The sequence below is a fragment of the Castor canadensis genome, chromosome X, assembly GCF_047511655.1.
Source record: "Castor canadensis chromosome X, mCasCan1.hap1v2, whole genome shotgun sequence".
Taxonomy (NCBI): domain Eukaryota; kingdom Metazoa; phylum Chordata; class Mammalia; order Rodentia; family Castoridae; genus Castor; species Castor canadensis.
In genome coordinates this window covers 72,551,455-72,571,517 of record NC_133405.1, presented here as the reverse complement: position 1 = coordinate 72,571,517, position 20,063 = coordinate 72,551,455, and the positions used below count along the sequence as shown (strand labels likewise).

At 34.6% G+C, this 20,063-nt stretch overlaps 1 protein-coding gene across 4 annotated transcripts in view; it reads right to left on the bottom strand.

Annotated features, from left to right (window-relative positions):
- Positions 1 to 20,063, bottom strand: part of Brwd3 (bromodomain and WD repeat domain containing 3) — a 110,335-nt gene that overhangs the window by 74,519 nt on the left and 15,753 nt on the right. Inside the window, exon 1 of one of the 4 annotated variants that reach the window (XM_074063276.1) lies at positions 12,711 to 16,726. The exons of the other annotated variants lie outside the window; for them this stretch is intronic. The gene's annotated coding sequence lies outside the window, so the exon portion shown is untranslated. Of the gene's footprint in view, positions 1 to 12,710; positions 16,727 to 20,063 lie in introns of those variants that run through there. 4 annotated transcript variants of the gene reach the window in all.

The following is a 20,063-nucleotide window of genomic DNA, read 5'->3' as shown; positions in this document are numbered from 1 at the left end:
TCTTCCTCTCTCTATTCAGAATATAGTCTGTCCTTTGTTGCTCTGACTCTTCTTATTCTCAGAGTTGCAAGGAGGAATTTTCTAATCCACCATCTTAACAAAAAATTTTTGGCCTTTACAACAGCCAATTATTTGAATAAATATTAAGAAACAGGTTTTGATAACATGCCATCTTGATCAGGCAATAAAAGTGCATTTTTGAATCATACCACTAGTATTTTTCATTCCACCATTGGATATGAGTATTGCATATAAATAATAGCAATAAATACCTGTTAATATTCTAATGTTGGGAGGAAAGTCTACCAATTTTAGAATGTTTTTGCAGTGTAGAACAACATATACTAATTTACTGTCTTAACTTAAAAACTTAATACCACACCCTCAAGAAATAAATTGGCAATAAAGAAAACTAAATTTAAAAAACACAATAACAAATATATGTAATAATAAATAAAAATTAAGAACTTATTATAGAGTTGTTATGCTAAGAATACCTTACTAATATGTACAGCTTATTCCCATGACAACTGAAGACCAGTATGTTCTCCTAAATCAGCCAATCATAACAAAACATTCAGGTCATTAAGCATGAAGAAATAGAAGAATCATTGAAAGTGCATAACTTCTGTGAAAAATACCTCAAAGTACATACCCTTCTATTATTTTTACACATGAAAGCTGAACATTATTGGACCAAAAAGGCTGAAGAAGTCTATGCTGAAATACACTACAGAAATTATACAACAGGCAGAAAGCACACAAATTTTAAAGTACTAAATAAATTAAATATTGACAAATTGAAAAGTGATAGTCCAGTATAAAATACTTGTCACTTTACTCTAAACTTAAGGTTTTATATTTATACACTAATAAACTTTGAGTAAAATTTTAAGTGTCTTAAGAGTCCTCCAAGTCTATTTGCTATTTTATCCAAAAATAATTTCATCCTAGACTTAGAATGATTATTTCCTATAAAGCCTCATATTCCACAAAACTTCTTATTGGTTCACACATACTTTTCAATAACAAAATCCAAATTTAAAGTGCATTAGAAAGGCCCTTTTGTATAAAGTTCAGACTCAAAAAAGCATTTGATTCAACCATATGAGGAAATATTTGCCTTCACGTATAACTAGAAATTTTAAATTTCTATTCATTTTCTATTTCCTTCTTAGGAAATTTTCGTGGGATTTACATTTAAATGTAACTTGGCCTCATGCTTTTTAATTCTAAAGACAGTAAATGCAAAAGACAGGAAATATAGCTGGCTTTTGCAATAAGAAATTACAAACCAACACTCATGAAGATTGTGAGAAGCTAATCACCATTTCTAAAGCCCTAAGAAATAGTTTACAAGCAGTCATGTTTTCTCTCTTTGAACTAGTATCCCTTACAAAATTCTACTTGGGCTTGAAGGGATATTGAAGGTTAAATTTTAGTTCAATACCTCATTTTACATAGCAAAAAAACAAGATCCAAATTAGTGAAGTAAGATTTCAAAATCATAGCAGTGATAAGTGACAAAGAAGGCATGAACATGGGTCAAATTTTCTTTCTTTTATACCATAACTTCCTCTTGATACATATCAGCAATGTTTGCTTCCTACCAAATACACTGTGGATCTGAAGCAGTAAGCTCCCACCCTCATTTTTTCTGGGTAACAAATCCCTATTTAAAGCCAGGAGATAAATCATAGGGTATATGTTTGTTTGGGGGGTGGAGATGGGGAGGAACAAAGGCCATAATACATAGTAACCCTGTGGGAAAATCAAAGAGCCAGGCCAGTAACTCAAAGACTGGCAGAATTGCTTCTGGCTTTACCAATTCCACCCAGTTTAGTAGGATGATACAGTAAAAAGGCAACAAAGTAGTGAAAAAGGAACAAGCAGCCCAATATTCTTTCTTATGCATAAATCTATAAAATAGACATTGTACCACCAAGAATTAAGGGAAAAAAAGAATGAAGTGAGATGAATTTTGTAGAATGTCTTGCACAGTAGGCACTTACACAGCAAAGATTAATTTCCTTTCCTTTTCCATTTCTTTTCTTCTCTAGGGTCTCAGTGCTCTCACACGGGGTGGGGTGAAAGGGGTTGGTATTACACAGCTGACTATAGTGGATAATGATCCTTACTTAAAAGAAAATAATATATAAATATGCATATATTTATACTTCAAATAAGGAGGAGGAATTTTTTCGAGGACCCTACAGATACCAAATCTGTGGATGCTTGAGTCCTTTATATAGAATGGTGCATGCAGTATTTGCACATATCTATGCACATCCTCCTACATACTTTAAATCATCTCTAGATTACTTATAATACCTAATGTGATATGAATATTATGTAAAGAGTTGTACTATACAGTTTAGGTAATAATGATAAGGAAAAAAAGGAGTTTGCCGTTTCAGTGCAAATAAACTTTTTTTCCATGTATATTCAATTGCTGTTGGTTGAATCCAAAAATGACATGCAGATAGTGATTCTACTCATAGGCAGGCAGAACATCACAGAGCCTGAGCACAGACAGGTGATTATAAATGAGATATCTGGACCTACACCAGACCAGAGAGCCTTGTGTGGCAAACTATTCTTATATGTATTCCCCAGGTCATTCTGAACAACATGACAACTGTGGATTTGGGATCTGCTCGGATCATTATTGCCCTCCATGGCTAAAACAGTGATAACACACCAACAGTCAACTCCCAGCAAACAGAGACCCGCGCACTGGATGAAATCGTGGAAGTGACTACAGCTTCAGACAAAACAAAAGCCTGCTTAAGATTTCTGTTAAGACAGGCCTAAACAAACTCAGATTAGGAAGACTGGAATAAATACCAAGTCTTCAATACCTAAATGATGTCACACATCAACAAGCACGGCACATTTCAGAAACCATAACTTCAACTATAATTCAAAATAAGGTACCAGAACCTGACCAAGCAGTAATCACTAGGGGAGAACTATCAGATAATTTAAAACAGCTGTTTAAGGAATCTCAAATATTATGAAGAAAACACAAAAAACAATTCAATACCCAAACAGAGAAAGAAGCAACTAAAACAAAAAACCAATCAAACAGAAAGTCTTGAGTTGAAAAATACATTCAGCAAAATTAAAAACACAACAGAAGGCATCGATAGCAGGATTGACCAAACAACAAAGAAAGATAATGAAATTTAAAGATAGGCTATTCGAAAACATATAGTTGGAGGACAAAAGAATGCTTTATTCAAAGCAAGAATAATAGCAGACATCCCAAATCTTGAAAAGGATACAAATACTCAGATACAGGAAGATCAAAGGTCATCAGTCAGATGAACTCAAGCAAGTCTACCCCAAGACATAATCAAGCTTTCAAAGGTAAATGATAAAGATTGTAAATGCTGTAAGAGAAAAGAAACAAAGAACACACAAAATTTGCCTGAGAGCTGATTTCTCAGCAGAAACCTTACAGGTCCAGAAAACAGTGGCATGGTATTTTCACAGTTCTGACAGAAAAAAAAAATTTGCCAACCAACAAGACTGTACTAAATAAAAACAAAGAAGTCCTTTAGAACTTAAGGAGAAATAGGCTGGGCACACTGGCTTACCACCCCTGTAATCTCAGCTACTCGGGAGGGAGTTTGGGATGGTTGAGGCCAGCCCAGGAAAATAGTTAGCAAGAGCCCATCTCGACAAATAAGCCAGATGTGGTGGCCTAAGCCTCTTATCCCAGCTAAGCAGGAGGCATAAGGATCTCGGTCTAGGCTGGCCCAGGCAAAAATAAGAGACCTTACCTAAGAAATAACTGAAAGCAAAAAGGGCTGGGTGAATGGCTCAAGTGGTACAGTGTATAAGGCCCTGAGTTTAAATCCCAGTACCACCAAATAAGAATTGTGAGAAAGACATTACCAGTCTGAGCACAGTTATTCACACCTATAATCCCAGCTACTCAAAAAGCAGAGATCAGGAGGATCACAGTTTGAGGTCAGCCTGGGCAAAATGTTAGGAAGACACTATCTCAAAAAAACAAGCTATAGCTGGACGCCAGTGGCGCACGCCTGTAATCCTAGCTATTCAGGAGGCAGAGATCAGGAGGATTGTAGTTCAAAGCCAGCCTGGGCAAAATAGTTCGTGAGACCCTATCTCAAAAAACCCTTCACAAAAATAGAGCTGGTGGAGTGGCTCAAGGTAAAGGCCCTGAGTTCAAGCCCCAGTACCAAAAAAAAAAAAAAAAAAAAACAAGCTATAGAAGCCAGGCACAGTAACTCATGCCTGTAAACCCAGCTACCGAAGAGGCAGGAATCAGGAAGACAGTGGATCAGTTTATGAGACCTCATCTCAACAAACAAGTTGGGCATGGTAGTAGACATTATAATAACAGCTATGCAGGAAGCATAGATAAGAGGATCATGGTCTAAGGCTGGCCCAGGCAAGAGCAAAACTCTATCTGAAAAATAACTAAAAGCAAAAGGCTTGTAGCATGGCTCTAGTGTTAGGGCCTGCCCCAAATTCAAAAACCAGTTAACACCAAAAGAAAAAATAATAATTTGGAGAAGAATGGAGTGCAAATGCAGTTTCTCTCATTAGTGTTTTCTCTTTTCAGATTCTGTTCTTATCTTTATGCTCATGCTAAGTTGCTATCATTTCAAAATAGCTTGTTAAACTCAAAAGAAGCTTTTTATGAGTTCCATGTAACTACAAAGCAAAAGTAAATATCAACCTCAAACTTGTAAGGAAAGTATCAAAACACATTATTTGAGTCCATTATGTAACTACAAAGACAGACTATGAGAGAAAAAAAATAAAAGAAATATAATAAAACTAGAAAACAAGTTACAAAATGTCTATAGTAAAATATTACCTATCCATAACTAACTAAAGCTATTAAATTCTCAAAAATAAAGACAGGAGTGGCTGAAGGATTAAGAAGAAAAAAAGACCCAAAGTGCATTTGGTGGTACACAACTATGGTCTCAGTTACTTGGGAGGCTGAGGCACGATCACTTAAGTTCAAGAGTTTGAAACCCGCCTGGGCAACACAGTCAGATATCTTCACAAACACACAAAAGAACAAAACAAGATTCAATTGTATGTTGCATGGAAGAAATTAACTTCCCCTCTAATGATACACAGACTGAAAGTGAAGGAATGAAATAAAATAGATCATATAAATGGAAAAAGGATAGCAAGAGTAGCCACACTTATATCAGATAAAATAGACTTTAAAGCAAAAGCAGTAAGGAAAGGTATTATATAATGTTAAAGGGATCAAATCAGCAAGAGGAAAGGATTCTACATATAGTAAGCCCACCATTTTCACAGATTTATTACATGAAATTTTGACCAAGCACAGTCAAAACATAATAGCAATTTGTTAAAAACCAGAAGAAATTTCAGATACAAGTATTTTTAATTTCTGTGTGCACATTATGCAACTCAGATGATTCTGAGAAGCTCTCAGTCAGTGCCACATTATCATCAGTTGTTTAAATCGTGTGATCTGTTGAGTGTTTCTGTACACTTAGTTTCGTGAAAATATACCTCCCCAAAAGCAAATGGTGCCCAAAACTGAAGGCAAAAATTAACGTGTTCAATTCAAATGATAAAGTGAAATTTTTAGATCTCTTGAAAGGTGATATATCTTTAGCAGAAGTTGGGTGATATTATGAGAAAAATGAATCAAGCATCCACAGTATTTGAAATAAAAAGTTCTAGTTTTTGGTTAGCAGTATTAATGTGTACAACAGTAATTTTTGTCACAGTGATGTAGCCTACTTCGTGTGGTTTCAAGCTATGAATGCTCAAACTATTGTATGTATGGTATATGTAAATTTGAGTAATTTTAAGAGTACTGAACTCTTATGCATCCTGTGCAATCACGGTTCTTCCTCACCAGTGGTCTCCATGGAACCATATAACTGTGAATGCAAAGGGTCTACTGTATATAAACACCCAATATCACAGCATTCACTTATAAAAAGCAAATATTAATAGACTTAAAGGGAGAAATAAGACTCCAATACAGTTACGGTTGGGACTTTAACATCCCATTTTCAGCAACAGACAGATCATCCAGAGTTAAACTGCACTCTAGACCAAATAGATGGAACAGAACATTCTATCAAAAACTGCACAATACACACTTTTCTCATCAGCAAATAAAACATTCTCCAGGAGAGTTCATATGATAGGCCACAAAACAAGTCCTAATAAATTTTAAAACACTGACATATCAAGTATCTTTTCTGACCACAATGTAATGAAACTAGAAATCAGTAAGACAAAATCCTTTGGAAATTTTTACAAGAAAAATACCCAAATTCAAGGTGGCCCATGTGGCTCCAATTGACCCTATGGATTTTGCAGCAAGCCAGAAAGCAACAGGAAGAACTTAAGGCTGAACACAGAATAGTGGACCAGCCAGCCAAGCCTCAGGAGTTCATCCAGAAGCTCCTGCCTGATTTCATGAGCTGTGGATGGGGCTGCAGTGGAATATGTTCCCATCAACATGGAGTGAGAATGCCCCAAGGGGTGTGGTGACTGAGGGTGACACTTTATGGTTGAAGAACTAAGACAGGGCACTGGGGCATCTGTGGCTCCCAGTCCAGGGCAGATGGGACTGAGTCTGGCTTGAAAGGGCTTTGAAGGTTAAATTTTAGTGCAATACCTCATTTTACATAGCAAAAAACAAGATCCAGGTTAATGAAGTAAATTAACAAGTAAATGAAGTAAATTACAAATGATGAATGACAGAGAAGGCATGAAAATGGATCAAATTTTCTTACTTTTATACCATTACTTCCTCTTGGCGCCTAGCAATGTTTACTTCCTACCAAATACACTGGTGGCTCTAAAGCAGTTAGCTTGTGCCATACATTTTGATATATTTCCATTTTCTTGGTTTTTTTTCTCAATAAATACCTGCCTTTGTTTAAACTGCATCCTAGAATGGAAAAAGAAGCCAGCCAGATTCAATCCCCCCTGCCCAGTACTGAGAGCCACAGATATCCCAGTGCCCTGTCTTAGGTCTTTAGCCATTCTAGGCTTTGGTCTCTGCTCACTTCTGGGACTTGAGGTTCGACACTCCAGCATTCCCACACCCAGGCTGGGGATTGGCATGAGTCCTTCCTTTCCAGTGTCATGTCACTGGGATGCAGATTAAACAAAGGTAGATATTTACTGAAAAAAAAGAAAATATAGCATATCAAAACATATGGGATATAGCAAAAGCAGAACTAAGACAGAAGGTTATAGAGGGATCAATGCCTAAACCAAAGAGGCAGAAAGATGTCAAATAAATAATGCATCACTGCATCTCAAGTAACTAGAAAAGCAAGAAGAAACAAAACCAAAATAAGCAGAAATTGATTAAAGATTGATAAAATATTAAATATTAATTATTAAAGAAACATTAAACTAAATTCACCCAATGCAAAAAAATCAATGAAATAAAGAACAGGTCCTTCAAAAAGATTTTAAAAAAGAGACAAACCCTTAAACCCTTTACCTTACTTTCCCATACTGGGTAGTGGAAGAAAGCAGCAATGAACACAGGCTATGAATAAGACTAGCTTCAGAAATGAAGACCATGTTATACAGAGTACTCTTATTATATATATACATATATACAGAGAGAGAGAGAGAGAGAGTGCTAATTTTTGGCTTTCCCCTATCAAGTAGGATAAGATGTATCAAACATTATGATAACAATATTGATGGATATTCATTGCATATCATAATATTTTAGTTAAGGTATATCAAGCAAAGAAACACTACTCAAGGACATTACCTCTTCTGGGAAAGAAGTTAGGACATTTCAGTTGTACATAGGATATGTTGTATTAGATTAGGCAAAATTAAGACATTGTTATTGTCTTTATTTAGATATTAAACACACATTAAAGAGATGTATAAGGGACCAAGTTGAGAAGGGGTTGAGTTTATGATCGCTTATTGTGTCAACTAGATTGGGCCACAAAGTGTCCAGATTATTGCTTTAACATTATTCTGGCTGTTGTCTGTGAGTGTGCTTCTGGATGAGATTAACATTGAAATTAGTGGACTGAGTAAAGGAGACTTCTCTCTCCTAAGAATGGCATGAGACCCGTTCAGTCCTTTGTAGGCTGAGCAAAAGACAAGTTAAGGGAAGATTCACTCTCTGCCCTACTCTTTTCAAGCTAGGACATTTGTCTTCTACCCTTAAAACAAAACTTACACTTTCGGATCTCAAGTCTTTGAACTCAGAACAGATCATATACCACCAGTTCGTCTGGGTCTTCAGCTTTCATATGTCAGTTCGTAAGACTTCTCAGCACCATAAACTTATAATACACCTATCAATCTATCTTCTGTTTATGTTTCTCTGCAGAACCTTGATCATACAGTAACCATCAAGGTAATACAAATTAAAACCACAATGAGACATTACACTACAAACCCTTGCCAACAGCCAAACTAAAAAAAACCTGTAACAAATGGTAACAGGGATGCAAAAAGCTGTATTATTCAGACATTGATAGTGAGAAATAAAATGCTACAGACACTATGCAAAACAGTTCTGCAGTTTCTTGCTAGGTAGGTGATCTACCACTTGAGCCAGTCCACCAGCCCCATAGCAGTTTCTTAAAACATTGTACCTTTAATTTCCTTCTGATCCTCAATTGCAATCTTAGGCAATTATGCCAGAAAAATGAGATTGCTGTCCTTGAATGTTCTTACCTGCCCACATACTAATTATTACCAAATCTTAATCTCTAATCTTTCACTCTTTCACCTTAACTCCAGGCCCACATTTTCAACTATGCAATGGATAGCCATCAAGGTATATGTATATACCTTGATGTATAGCAGAAAGAGATTTTCCAAATCAAGTTCGTTATCCTTCCATGACAAGTTTCCTACATTTTCTCATTCTCAATTTTCTCACTAGTGTACTTGTACTTTTCTTCTTTGTTACCCAATATCCAATGAACTGCATTATCAATTACACCTATAAAATCTTGCTTGAATTCATCCAGCTATCTTCATTTCTATTTCTACCATTTCCACACTCATTTAGTGTCTATATCTATAGTTAACAGTCTGCCTGATTTGCTGTCTGCCTCCTCCACTTTCTCCTCTCCAATTCATCTTATACTCTACTACCTAAGTTATCTATACAAAATAAAATCCGACCATACAAATTTCTTATTCAAAAACATCCAGTGGGCTAGAAATGGTGGTTCACACCTGTAATCCAAGCTATTCAGGAGGTGGAGATTGGGAGAACTGTCGTTTGAGACCAGCCCAGGCAAGAAGCTAGTAAGACTCCATCTCAACAAATAAACCAGGCATGGGGGTACATGTCTATAATCCCAGTTATGTAAGAGGCATAAGGAGGTAGATTGTGGAGTGAGGCCAACTGCAGGCAAAAACACAAGCCCTTATCTGGAAATATAACTAAAGCAAAAAGGGCTAAGGACATGGCTCAAGTGGTAGAATGCCTGCGTAGGAAGCACCAGGTCCTGAGTTCAAACCTTAGTACCACTGGAAAAAAAATTCCAATGGTTCCTAAGTACATTTAGTATAAAACTTGAACTCATCATGTAATGGAAAGCAATGATTGGCTAATTAAGGTCCATAGGCCCCATGCAGCCCATCACCTCATTTTGTAAATTTAGTCTTATTGGAAAATAGGTATGTCTGTTCATTTGCATATGATCTATGGTTGCTTTCAAACTACAATAGAGCCGAGCAATTGCAACAGGGACCAAATGGACCAGAAGGCCAAAATCACTTCCCATCTGGACTTTTACATGAAATGTTTGCAGACCTCTAGCATGGAGGTACATGTAAAATAATTTGGCTCCCCAACCTCCCTTTCTAGTTCTACTGGCATCACAAATTCTAACCTATTATTATATCAAAAAGGCCATTTCTCTTCTTAACAAAATGAATACTCACATTTCAAGAAGCTATACTTGATACAGTTCGGGCTCAATGTACATTGAACAAAATTATTTTACTAATTCTCAAATTGTGGGAGAAATGAAAACTATTGTTTTATTCAAAATACATTGAGCAATTCAGATTTTTAAGTAGGTATATTCAACTAGTATGGCCTATGCGAATGTTCCAAAATCTAAAACATTATGATATATGAAACACTTCTAGTCCAAGCAACTCAGGTGTGAGATACTCAACCTGTATTTACATTGCTGAGACAATTTGTGCAAAGAGCACCGAATTCAGAATACAAGACCAAGGATACTTAAGTTTGTATATTAAAATAAAGCCCCACTATAGCTACATGTGAGCTAGTCTTCTGATGAGGATAACTCATTTAATTTTTAATTGATAACTCACTATTTTCATTGTTAACATTATCAGCATCTATGATTTAATACCATAATTAGACATTATACCTGTAAAATATTTTAAAACTTACAAAGTAATTCCATAGATACCTCATTTCAGTTCACTGTAATTCTGTGAGATTTGAAGGAAAGTATTTTCTTCACTTCATAAATGAGAAAATTAAGGTGCAAAGAAACTAAATGTCTTGTCTAAGACTACAGAACCAATAAAGGGCAAAGCCTAAACTCAATCCAGATCTCCCAATTTTAGTTCAGTAGTATTCTCAATTTTCAGTGCCATCTATTACATTATAGAAAACACAACCTGCTTTACACCTGAAATAGGAAATAATGTTAACTGCAAAAATTCTATATTATATCTGTCTATCTTACCTCCACCTACAAAACAATACAATTAGCACAGATTCTGACTTCTACTAAATTGGGTTCTACTGGAAAGCTCATCAAAATCCAAAGCGAATTCCAAGATTTCCACATTAGAGCTGTTAGACCACTAGTTCACTGTTCACTCATTCTAAAGAATCTGCTATATTAAAACTTTTTCACACAGGCATGAAACTTTGAACTGGCATGGGAAAATTTATCTAGACCAAAACAGAAGATTTTCAACTCAACAAACTAAGAGATCTTAAATAAAATCAGTAAGAGATTGTTACATGCTGACTTGTGCTTTTGAAAGATTTATAAGGCTACCTGTTGCATTCCAAGACTGAAAGAGTCTAGGATAGAAAAAAGAAAAAAACAGACCTGCAATTAATCAATCTTGGGAGGACAGACATAGATAAAGCCAGCTGCAAAGTTAACAGGAAACATTGTTTCTCCCAAGGTCATGCAGCAGTTGTAAAATATCATTAACAACCCTCTCTTGAGCCAACCTTGTTTTCTTACCAATGATGCCCTAGACCCCCTTTGCTATTTGCATTTATTGCCAGAGAGAAATATCTAATTCCTGAACTGCCCTTATTTCACAACAGCACCTGATCCTTATATAATCCTCACTCTTCCCAATCTGCCTCAGAAACAACCACCAATCCAGAACTGACCTTGGTTTCCTTTAGCCCCTCCACAGAATTCTTTAGTGTAAGCCAAATCTTTATCCGCAGAGGATGTCTTCTTTCATCCTTCAGAGGCCTCCCAATTTCCCTTGAGAGTTTACTCCCTCAACAAATCTGATTTTATTAAGTCAATAAATATGATTTTTCAGGCTACAGGCTAATTCTTTGTGGTCTTTGGTTAATTACACTTTAACAAGGAAATTTATTTTGAATTACCCTACATATTCAGCAGTTTACTACTGACAAAAGCTCCCTCTGTACATCCCAAGCTCCCCAAAATTTCTTAGCCTAAACCAGAAAAATCATTAACCACAAGAGACCATTACTAGAAAAAAGAAAAATGCACTGAATTCTACCACTTATATCACAGGAAATATTCCAAGAAATAATGCTAAGAGAGGTGGAACTTAACTAAAGCAAGGTAGCTTGTATATTTGCTGTAAAAGAGTTTATCATCAACTTGGCACCAAGTACCAGATAAAACCAGAAGTGTGCAAATTGGTAATAATATATATTTTTAATACAAATGAGTAACAACTCTTGAGCAACTTTGTGTCACTTACAATCTAATAATAGGTTATAAACAATGTTCATTAAATCCTTATGTAGTTTTCTAATTTTTCAACTTTATCATAAATTATATAAAAGTAGAATTTTCCAGTTTTCTTGGGTGGATCTGAAGTTTGAATTCAGGACGTACAGCTTGCAAAGCAGGCACGCTACCCCTTGAGCCACACTTCCTACAGTTTTCTTCCAGGGCATGGAAAGACAAACTGAATTAATCATTTTACCCAGAGATCAAGCTAATTTTGCATATATAAAATCCACATTTCAGTTGTTACATGGTAAAAACAAAAACTCTACTGTTTTTTAAAACAAACTAGTGTGTTTTAAAGTGCCTTGTTACCATACGCTTTTTTAGAAAAGAGCAAATGTGGATATGTGAAAGAATAATCTCACCAAACTTTGCGAAGGCCAGCCTTATGAGGGGAATGAAAGAACATGATTATCAAAGTAATATTCTCTTAAAGCCTATAGCACCAAGAACAAATTTTTTAATCTTTGAAACCAACTTTAGAACAATAATGACAAAGTTTAAACTTCTCAGCAATAGTAGCAGCACACCTACCTCAAACAAGTTAGGAATGTGGGAGGAGGGGGTAGTAAGCAATATAGCAGAGAGAAGTATGCTTTCTGTTAAAAAGGTAAAACTACATCAAAAATAGTACCAACTCAGCCAGTAATTGCTGACCAAATAATAATCTTAAGGCTTTATACACTCAGGGCAAAAAGGATTATTACTCACATATCAGGCTTCTGGAACCAAACCCATTATCATCAATATCCTCACTTTAAGTAGAAAGATTTTTCAGAAAATAAGCAGATCCAAAGTAATCTTGGGTTATTGTTTTCTCTTTTACAAAAAAACAATCACTTGGCTGATATTAGTAGTTTTTTCTTTACCTTTAATAAGAAAATAGAGCACATATTTGCAATCTTTTAATTGATTAAAATGTAGTAAGCATAAAGTTCCTATAAGTAGGGAGAATAATAATAGGACAAAGAAAATATGCTGTCAAAAAACTCTGGAAGTAGCAGGCTGGAGGTATAGCTCAATAGTAGAGCAATTATTGCCTGGCATGAGTGAAGCCCTGGGTTTGCAAAAAAGAAAAGGAAAAAAAAATAAAAACACTGGAGAGTGACTGATGAAATTCAGTATCAATTCCAAATATGCAAAGCATGGTTTCCCAAGAAGAGCTCTAACAATAAAACAAATTAATACAGACTAAATATGAAAGACACTAGGAAAGAAATAAAAATGAATTTGAATAAAATCTGGAAACTCCACTGAAAGTATGAAACTACAGAATTATTTCTTTCATGAAATAAATGCTATTATGAATCAAATTATATCTCTAAATCCTTATCAATCCATATTGATAACCCACTATAAAAGTTTTCAAGGCTGACGCCAATCCCATCCCATAATACCTATCCACAGTATAACTTAGATAACACTAGTAAGTCCTACAAGCTTAGTAGTTCTTGGTCACTGATTGTATTATTGCTTGGATAACACCGAGAGATGGCAAAGAAACATCAATTCTAATTCCACTCAGACTTTCTTCAAAGTCCCCTTAATATAACTGGGGATGTTAACACCTCACATTTTTCTGTTTATCCTCTTCTAAACCTTTTAGCTTGATTTGGTTATTACATTCAGAAGTTTTACAATACCCTAAACCTGGCAGCTTCCCTTCGTGACCTATAAATATAAGGTTCTATTTCTGTAAGGTATTGAATTAAATATATAAAGGAAATATCAAAAGATAATGTTAAGCCAGACATGATGGTGCACACCTGTAATCCCAGCACTGTGGAAGCAGAGGCAGAAGGATCACAAGTCAGAAGCCAGCCTGGGCTACATACAGTGACCCTGTCTCAACAAAACAAGATTGTTTTAGAATACTTTGGTACACATTTTTATAAGAAAAAGCTAAAAGAGAGATAAGGAATAATGAGGAAAGAAATACGTGTTCATAAAAGGATTAGCCAGATAAATTCTTTTTTCATCATATTTTATATAATGAAAATGGACCCCCCCATAGAAAATCTGTTTTCTTTTTTAAAAGACACTAAAATTATTAATCCTACTATTAGTAAAATATTGATTCCAGACACAGATGTAAGGGGCTTCCTAGAAACTCAGCAAAGTAAAATCATAACAATGCATTTATAAGGGATGTTTCAGTTTCAATGTGGCAGTAATTATAGCACTTACATTCATTTAATATTTAGTAAGTACTCACAATGTAGCACATACAAAAGATTCTTAGTTTATTCCAGTTGTAATTACTTGCAGGTGTGACAAACATCCTTCACTCCTCTCCAGATATATAAAAGTCATGACTTTTGCAGCAACTTGCTTCATGCACAATTATGTGAGTACAAAAAGGAGGAAGGTAGTAAAAGGGGAGAGTTAATCAACAAAAAGCAAGACCTGGCAAAATTGTGAACCATGGGCAAGAGATAGGAGTTACATAAAATTTACAAAGGAGGATGACAAATATTCCTGGCAGAAAATCCAGTAAATTCAGCTAGGTAAAAACAGTTTAAATGAGACTACTTTCTTTCAACTTACATTTATATATTAACAAGAGACAGATTTCCCACCTCCAAATGAATTCTGGCATTAAGTGTGACACATATCCATACAATGGCCAATAAGTCAAGAGTCAATGTTAAATGGAAGCTTATGGCAACATGTAAATACTAATTTGGCTTTAGAATTAATGCAAGCCTCCAGAGGTATACACAATGTAAATTAGAGGCCTACTATGTAAATTAAAGGATCTTGCTATAAGCTAATTGTACTAAAGATAAAAGGGGAAAAAAGTTTTAAAACAGAACCATATTGCATCATGCCTTTGACTCAGTCTAGAAATATAAGCATGTATATTTGTTCCTTGGGCATATGTCAGCCTGGAACTAAATGAGTAAGCCATCTTGTTGCCTTTTTGTACAGACTTTTGTGAAAATTGTTTAGATATGAAAACAGGAAAATTTCTGAAACTTTTACTCTGATGAATAACAAAATATCAGTTCTTCAAACAGACTTAAACACACTTTTAAAATTGCTTTTGTACTGACAAACTAGCTCATCAGTAGTTGTGTTGTTTGAGACTATAATTTCAATTTCTAAGGTAACTACTACAAAGTTTCCAAAACAAATACTATCTTTAAAAGGATGAAAAATAACAATTAGCAGTGACAGTACAGAACCTCGCACAGTACCACAAACATTACATACAGCCCAGAACGTATTTGAACAATATTAGGCATTAATTCTGTTCTGAATTTAGCTCAATTTTCTTCCTCTGATTTTGGCACAATGCAAAAACAATTTGACTAGTGAAGCATATAGATAATGAAATAGTGTTATTAGTTTAAATCTGTAATAATGTAAATATCATAGGCATCTGATACTCTCACTCTAGAAAACTTTACTAATTCACCTTGGTAAAAGTAGCTCCACATTTATTTAGAATGTTACAATAATTACTATAGAGAAAAGAATTTAGAAATTAAATGAAATTTTCTCTTCATGCTCCCTCACCTTCACTTCATTAAAATTACTAAATAACATTGTTGACTAACCACACGAGAGATGGAAACATTGAGATAAATAACCCAACACAGAGTAGAGATAAGGTCACAATTTTAAAGTTTTTGGCCAAAGACTGCTGTAAATTTTTCAATTGAAAGTAGATGGCTTAATGTGATCTTTAAAGTGAATTACTAAATTAAAAAATATGAAAAGCAAAAAGTAGTCCCTAAGCATAAAATAACAAAAATTAAAAATTAAATTCAACCCAAGCCTTGTATGCACATATGAATAATAAAACAATAAAAAAAAAAGAAAAAAATGAAAAGACAAAGAAAAAAAATTAAATTCATTAAATGATTCCTCAATATATCATCAAATTATGTACCTCTCCAGAGTAGCTTATCAGTTCCCATACCATTCCTGATCTGCACCATCTAATAATGTAGCCACTAACCACATGTAAATGTCAAATTATGTAAATTTATTTTTGTTTCTTTTTTCAAATTACAATCAATAAAATTAAATACTTAATTCCTAAGCTGCAATAGCCATTATCTCCATTGTCAAAGGAAGTTCTATTGAATAAAGCTGTATTCTACATAAAATACCAATTAAAATGTGCCCCAAGGGTTGGGAGAATAGCTCAGTTGGTAGAGCACTTCCTTAAAATGTGCCTCAATAAATTACTGATATAATTCCAAACATACTAAATAAAATAAAAGGGACCTGTCTATTGTTTTTAAAAAATTCTGTGTAAAATAGGAATAGAAGGGAACATCCTCAAACTGATAAAGGCATCTATGAATAAACTTTTTTTTTGTGGTACTGGGGCTTGAACTCAGGGACTACACCTTGAGCCATTCCACCAGCCCTTTTTTGTGAAGGGTTTTTTTCGAGATAGGGTCTTGCGAATTATTTGCCCCAGCTGGCTTCAAACCATGATCCTCCTGATCTCTGCTTCCTGAGTAGCTAGGATTACAGGCGTGAGTCACCAGTGCCAGGCTCTATGAATATACTTAATAATGAAAGACTGCCGGCTTTCAAGATGAGGAATAAGACAAGGAGGTCCTCTCATCACTTTAACCATTGTAGTAGAAGTTCAATAATGCAAGAAAAAGAAATATAAGGCATACAAAAAAGAAAAAGTAAACCTGTCTATTTATAGAAAACATAATCATTTATATATAGTCCCCAAAAATCTTTAAAAAGCCACTAAATTTAGTAAGTCAATTTAGCAAAATCAACACACAGAAAAGTTCAAAAAACACTGTTTCTATCTACAAGCATCAAACAACAGGAAATTGAAATTGAAAAAATTATAATTCAAAATATTACAAAGAATCATGAGCTCCTTAAGGAAAATTTTCAAAGGTTGTGCAAGATATATACACTAACTACAAAAAATTATTATGAGAAATCTCAGACCTAAGTAAATGGAGAGAACTACTATGTTCCTTGATTAGAAGGCTCAATGTTAAGATGTCAGTCTTTCCAAAACTGATATACAGATTCAACATAATCTCAAGAAAAACCCAGTAGCCTTCTTTGGTCATTGAAAACTTACATGGAGGACTCATGGAGTGGCTCGAGTGGTAGAGCACCTGCCTAGCAAATGTGAAGTCTTGAGTTCAAATGCCAGTATTTCTCACCCACCCAAATCATAAAATTTACAATGGAAAGGATAAGAACTAGAAAAGTCAAAACAATTTTTTTAAAAAACTGAAAGCAAAGTTGGAGAACTCACAACAGAGTCCAGAAAAAATACATATGTACATGTATATTGTGTAGCAAGGTAATCCTCCACATGGGAGAATGAATGGTTCCTTTTCAACAAATGGTACTGGAACAATTGGCTATCCACAGACAAAAAAAAATTACCTCAAACTAATCCACACATCTATCATAAAAATAACTCATAATGTAGCAAAAGCCAAATATAATACAAAACCATATAAACCTCTAGGAGAAAATCTATGTGATCTCATGTTGGCAAGATAGGACGGGGACACACATACACACACACAAACATAAACATGAAGACAAAATTGGTAAATAGGACTCCATCAAAAATTCTGTTCTTTGAAAGACACTTAAAAAATGCAAAGACAATCACAGATTGGCAAAAATATTTACATAATACAAAGGACCTGTATTCAAAATATATTAAAAACTCAGTAATAAGAAAAAACAACTCAATTTTTGTTTTTGTTGGCAGGGGGACGGGGTTTGAACTCAGGGCTTTGTGCTCACAAGCAGGCATTCTACCTGTTGAGCCACACCTCTAGTTCATTTTGCTCTGCTTATTTTGGAGATGGGGTCTCCAGAACTATTTGCCTGGGCTGGCCTGGAAATGCGATCCTCCTATCTCAGCTTTCCAAGTAGCTAGGATTACAGGCTGAGTCACTGTCACCAGGCTTAAAACAACTTGATTTTTATAAAATGGGCAAAGAACATAAACAGATAACTCGCTAATGAAGATATACAGGTTGGCAAGTAGGTATATGAAAAGATATCACCTGACAGTACCAGAAACTGGTTATAATGTGAAGCAACTGGAAATATATTTCTGTTGAGAATACAAAATGGGACAATCATTTTGAAACAGTTTGGCAGTTTCTTACAAAGTTAAAACCTGTACTTACCATATGATCCAACTTCCTAGATATTATCTCCCCAAAATGAAAATAGATGTTCATGAAAATACCTTTATAAGAATGTTCAAAGCAGCTTTATTCATAATAGTCAATATCTGGGTATAATCTAAATGTCCATTAATTTATGAATGAACTGAACAAATTGTGGTATGGCTATAGAATGGAACATCATTTGGTAGTAAAAAAGATGCTACTGATACATTAGATGACATGCATGAATCTCAAAAACATTGTTCTAAGAGAAATAAATATAGAAAAGTGCACACTGTATGACTTAATTTATATTACATTCTAAATAAATCAAAAGTATAGTCATAGAAAAGATTACTGGTTTTAAGGGGTTGTGGAAGGGATAATAGAAGTATTCTATATTTTATTGTGCTATATCTTATTCATTGTCAAAACTCACTGAACTGCACAATTAAAAGGGAAGAATTTTATTTGATGTCAATTATACCATAACTCTGTAAGTATAGATCTATTATACCAAGGAAGTATGGTAATATCTGACCATGAGGACAATATAGAAATAAAAACAAGATGTAAGAGATAGGTAATGTCAATTATGTGACCTCTCTGGGCTTTATTTGGGTTTCTCTGCTACAATCAGAAGGTCTTATAACCCAGTTTCCTAAATCTGTCCCTAGGAAATATTCAGAATCTTTACATTTACCTTTAATCCACTGTTTTTGGAAAAGGGTACCCAAGGTCAAATTCCTTGAGAATTGGACTCCATGCTTTTAGCATATGAAAGGCACTGAGAAGTCCTACAGTCGCACACATTTTCTGTTTTTTTTTTTAAATTTACTGTGTCCTACATTTAGTTTACTATGTAACTCTTTTTCAAGAAATACTGCTGTTAAAGTTTTTTTAGTTCTAACATTCTCTCCGAAAATTTCAAGATTTACCTTCATAAATTAAGTTTGTATATATGGGCAAATTATAAAACTAATTGATTTTGAAGTAGCTATGGAGAACTGTGCTCCACAATGAGAAAATTGCTGGAAATCACAAATTTAAAAGATTTCATATTCATCTTGATTTCTTATTTAGTAAAATCTTGCGTTTTTCTCAGGCTCCGAATTCTAAGTCTCTTGAAGTTAGCCATCTTGACTAGTATACACTACATAAAAATGTCATTGAATTATTTTCATTCTAAAAGCTCCTTCCCAAATCTAAAAGCACTATCAGGGTTACTATAATTCCTAAGCAATTACTAAAAGAATAACAAACTGATTCAAGTCAGTGTGAAGGGTTTACTGTATAAAATCAGCAGTTGTTTGGGAAAAAAATATGCTTAGTTAAAAGGGAACCTAGCATGGTGGTACATGCCTATAATACCAGCACTCTGGAGGCTAAGGCAGGAGGATCTCATGTTTGAGGCAAACCTAAACTGCATAGCTAGACTCAGTCTCAAAACATCAAAAAGAAAAACAGGATAAAAAGAGAACAAAAAGGAGAATAAAGAGAGCCTGAAAACAATGCCCTAAAGGCAGCTCTTCAGATCTTCACATGTACAGCTAAAAATATAACCTGGAAAATAAATAAGCGCATGAAGAAAAAAAATTTCACAATTCAATAAACTATTAATAAATCTGTAAGGGAAAGTGAACACTGGAAAATTCAGTTGGGTGTACAAATTACTCCTAAAAATGAAAAATAAATGCTAGCAATACCACATCCAATTAGAAACAACCCAGTTGTCTACTTTTCCAAGTACAATCCAAGTTATGGAAGCGTTTTACTGGGAATATACTTCAGAGTATCCATTTCACTTAATGAGTCTTATGAATATTTAACCAATAATTTTGTCTAAATTTCTTTTAAAATTATACTGGCCTCAATTTGTTTAACCTTGGCAGTTCTATATGCTTATTGTATAAAACAGTATTCTTTA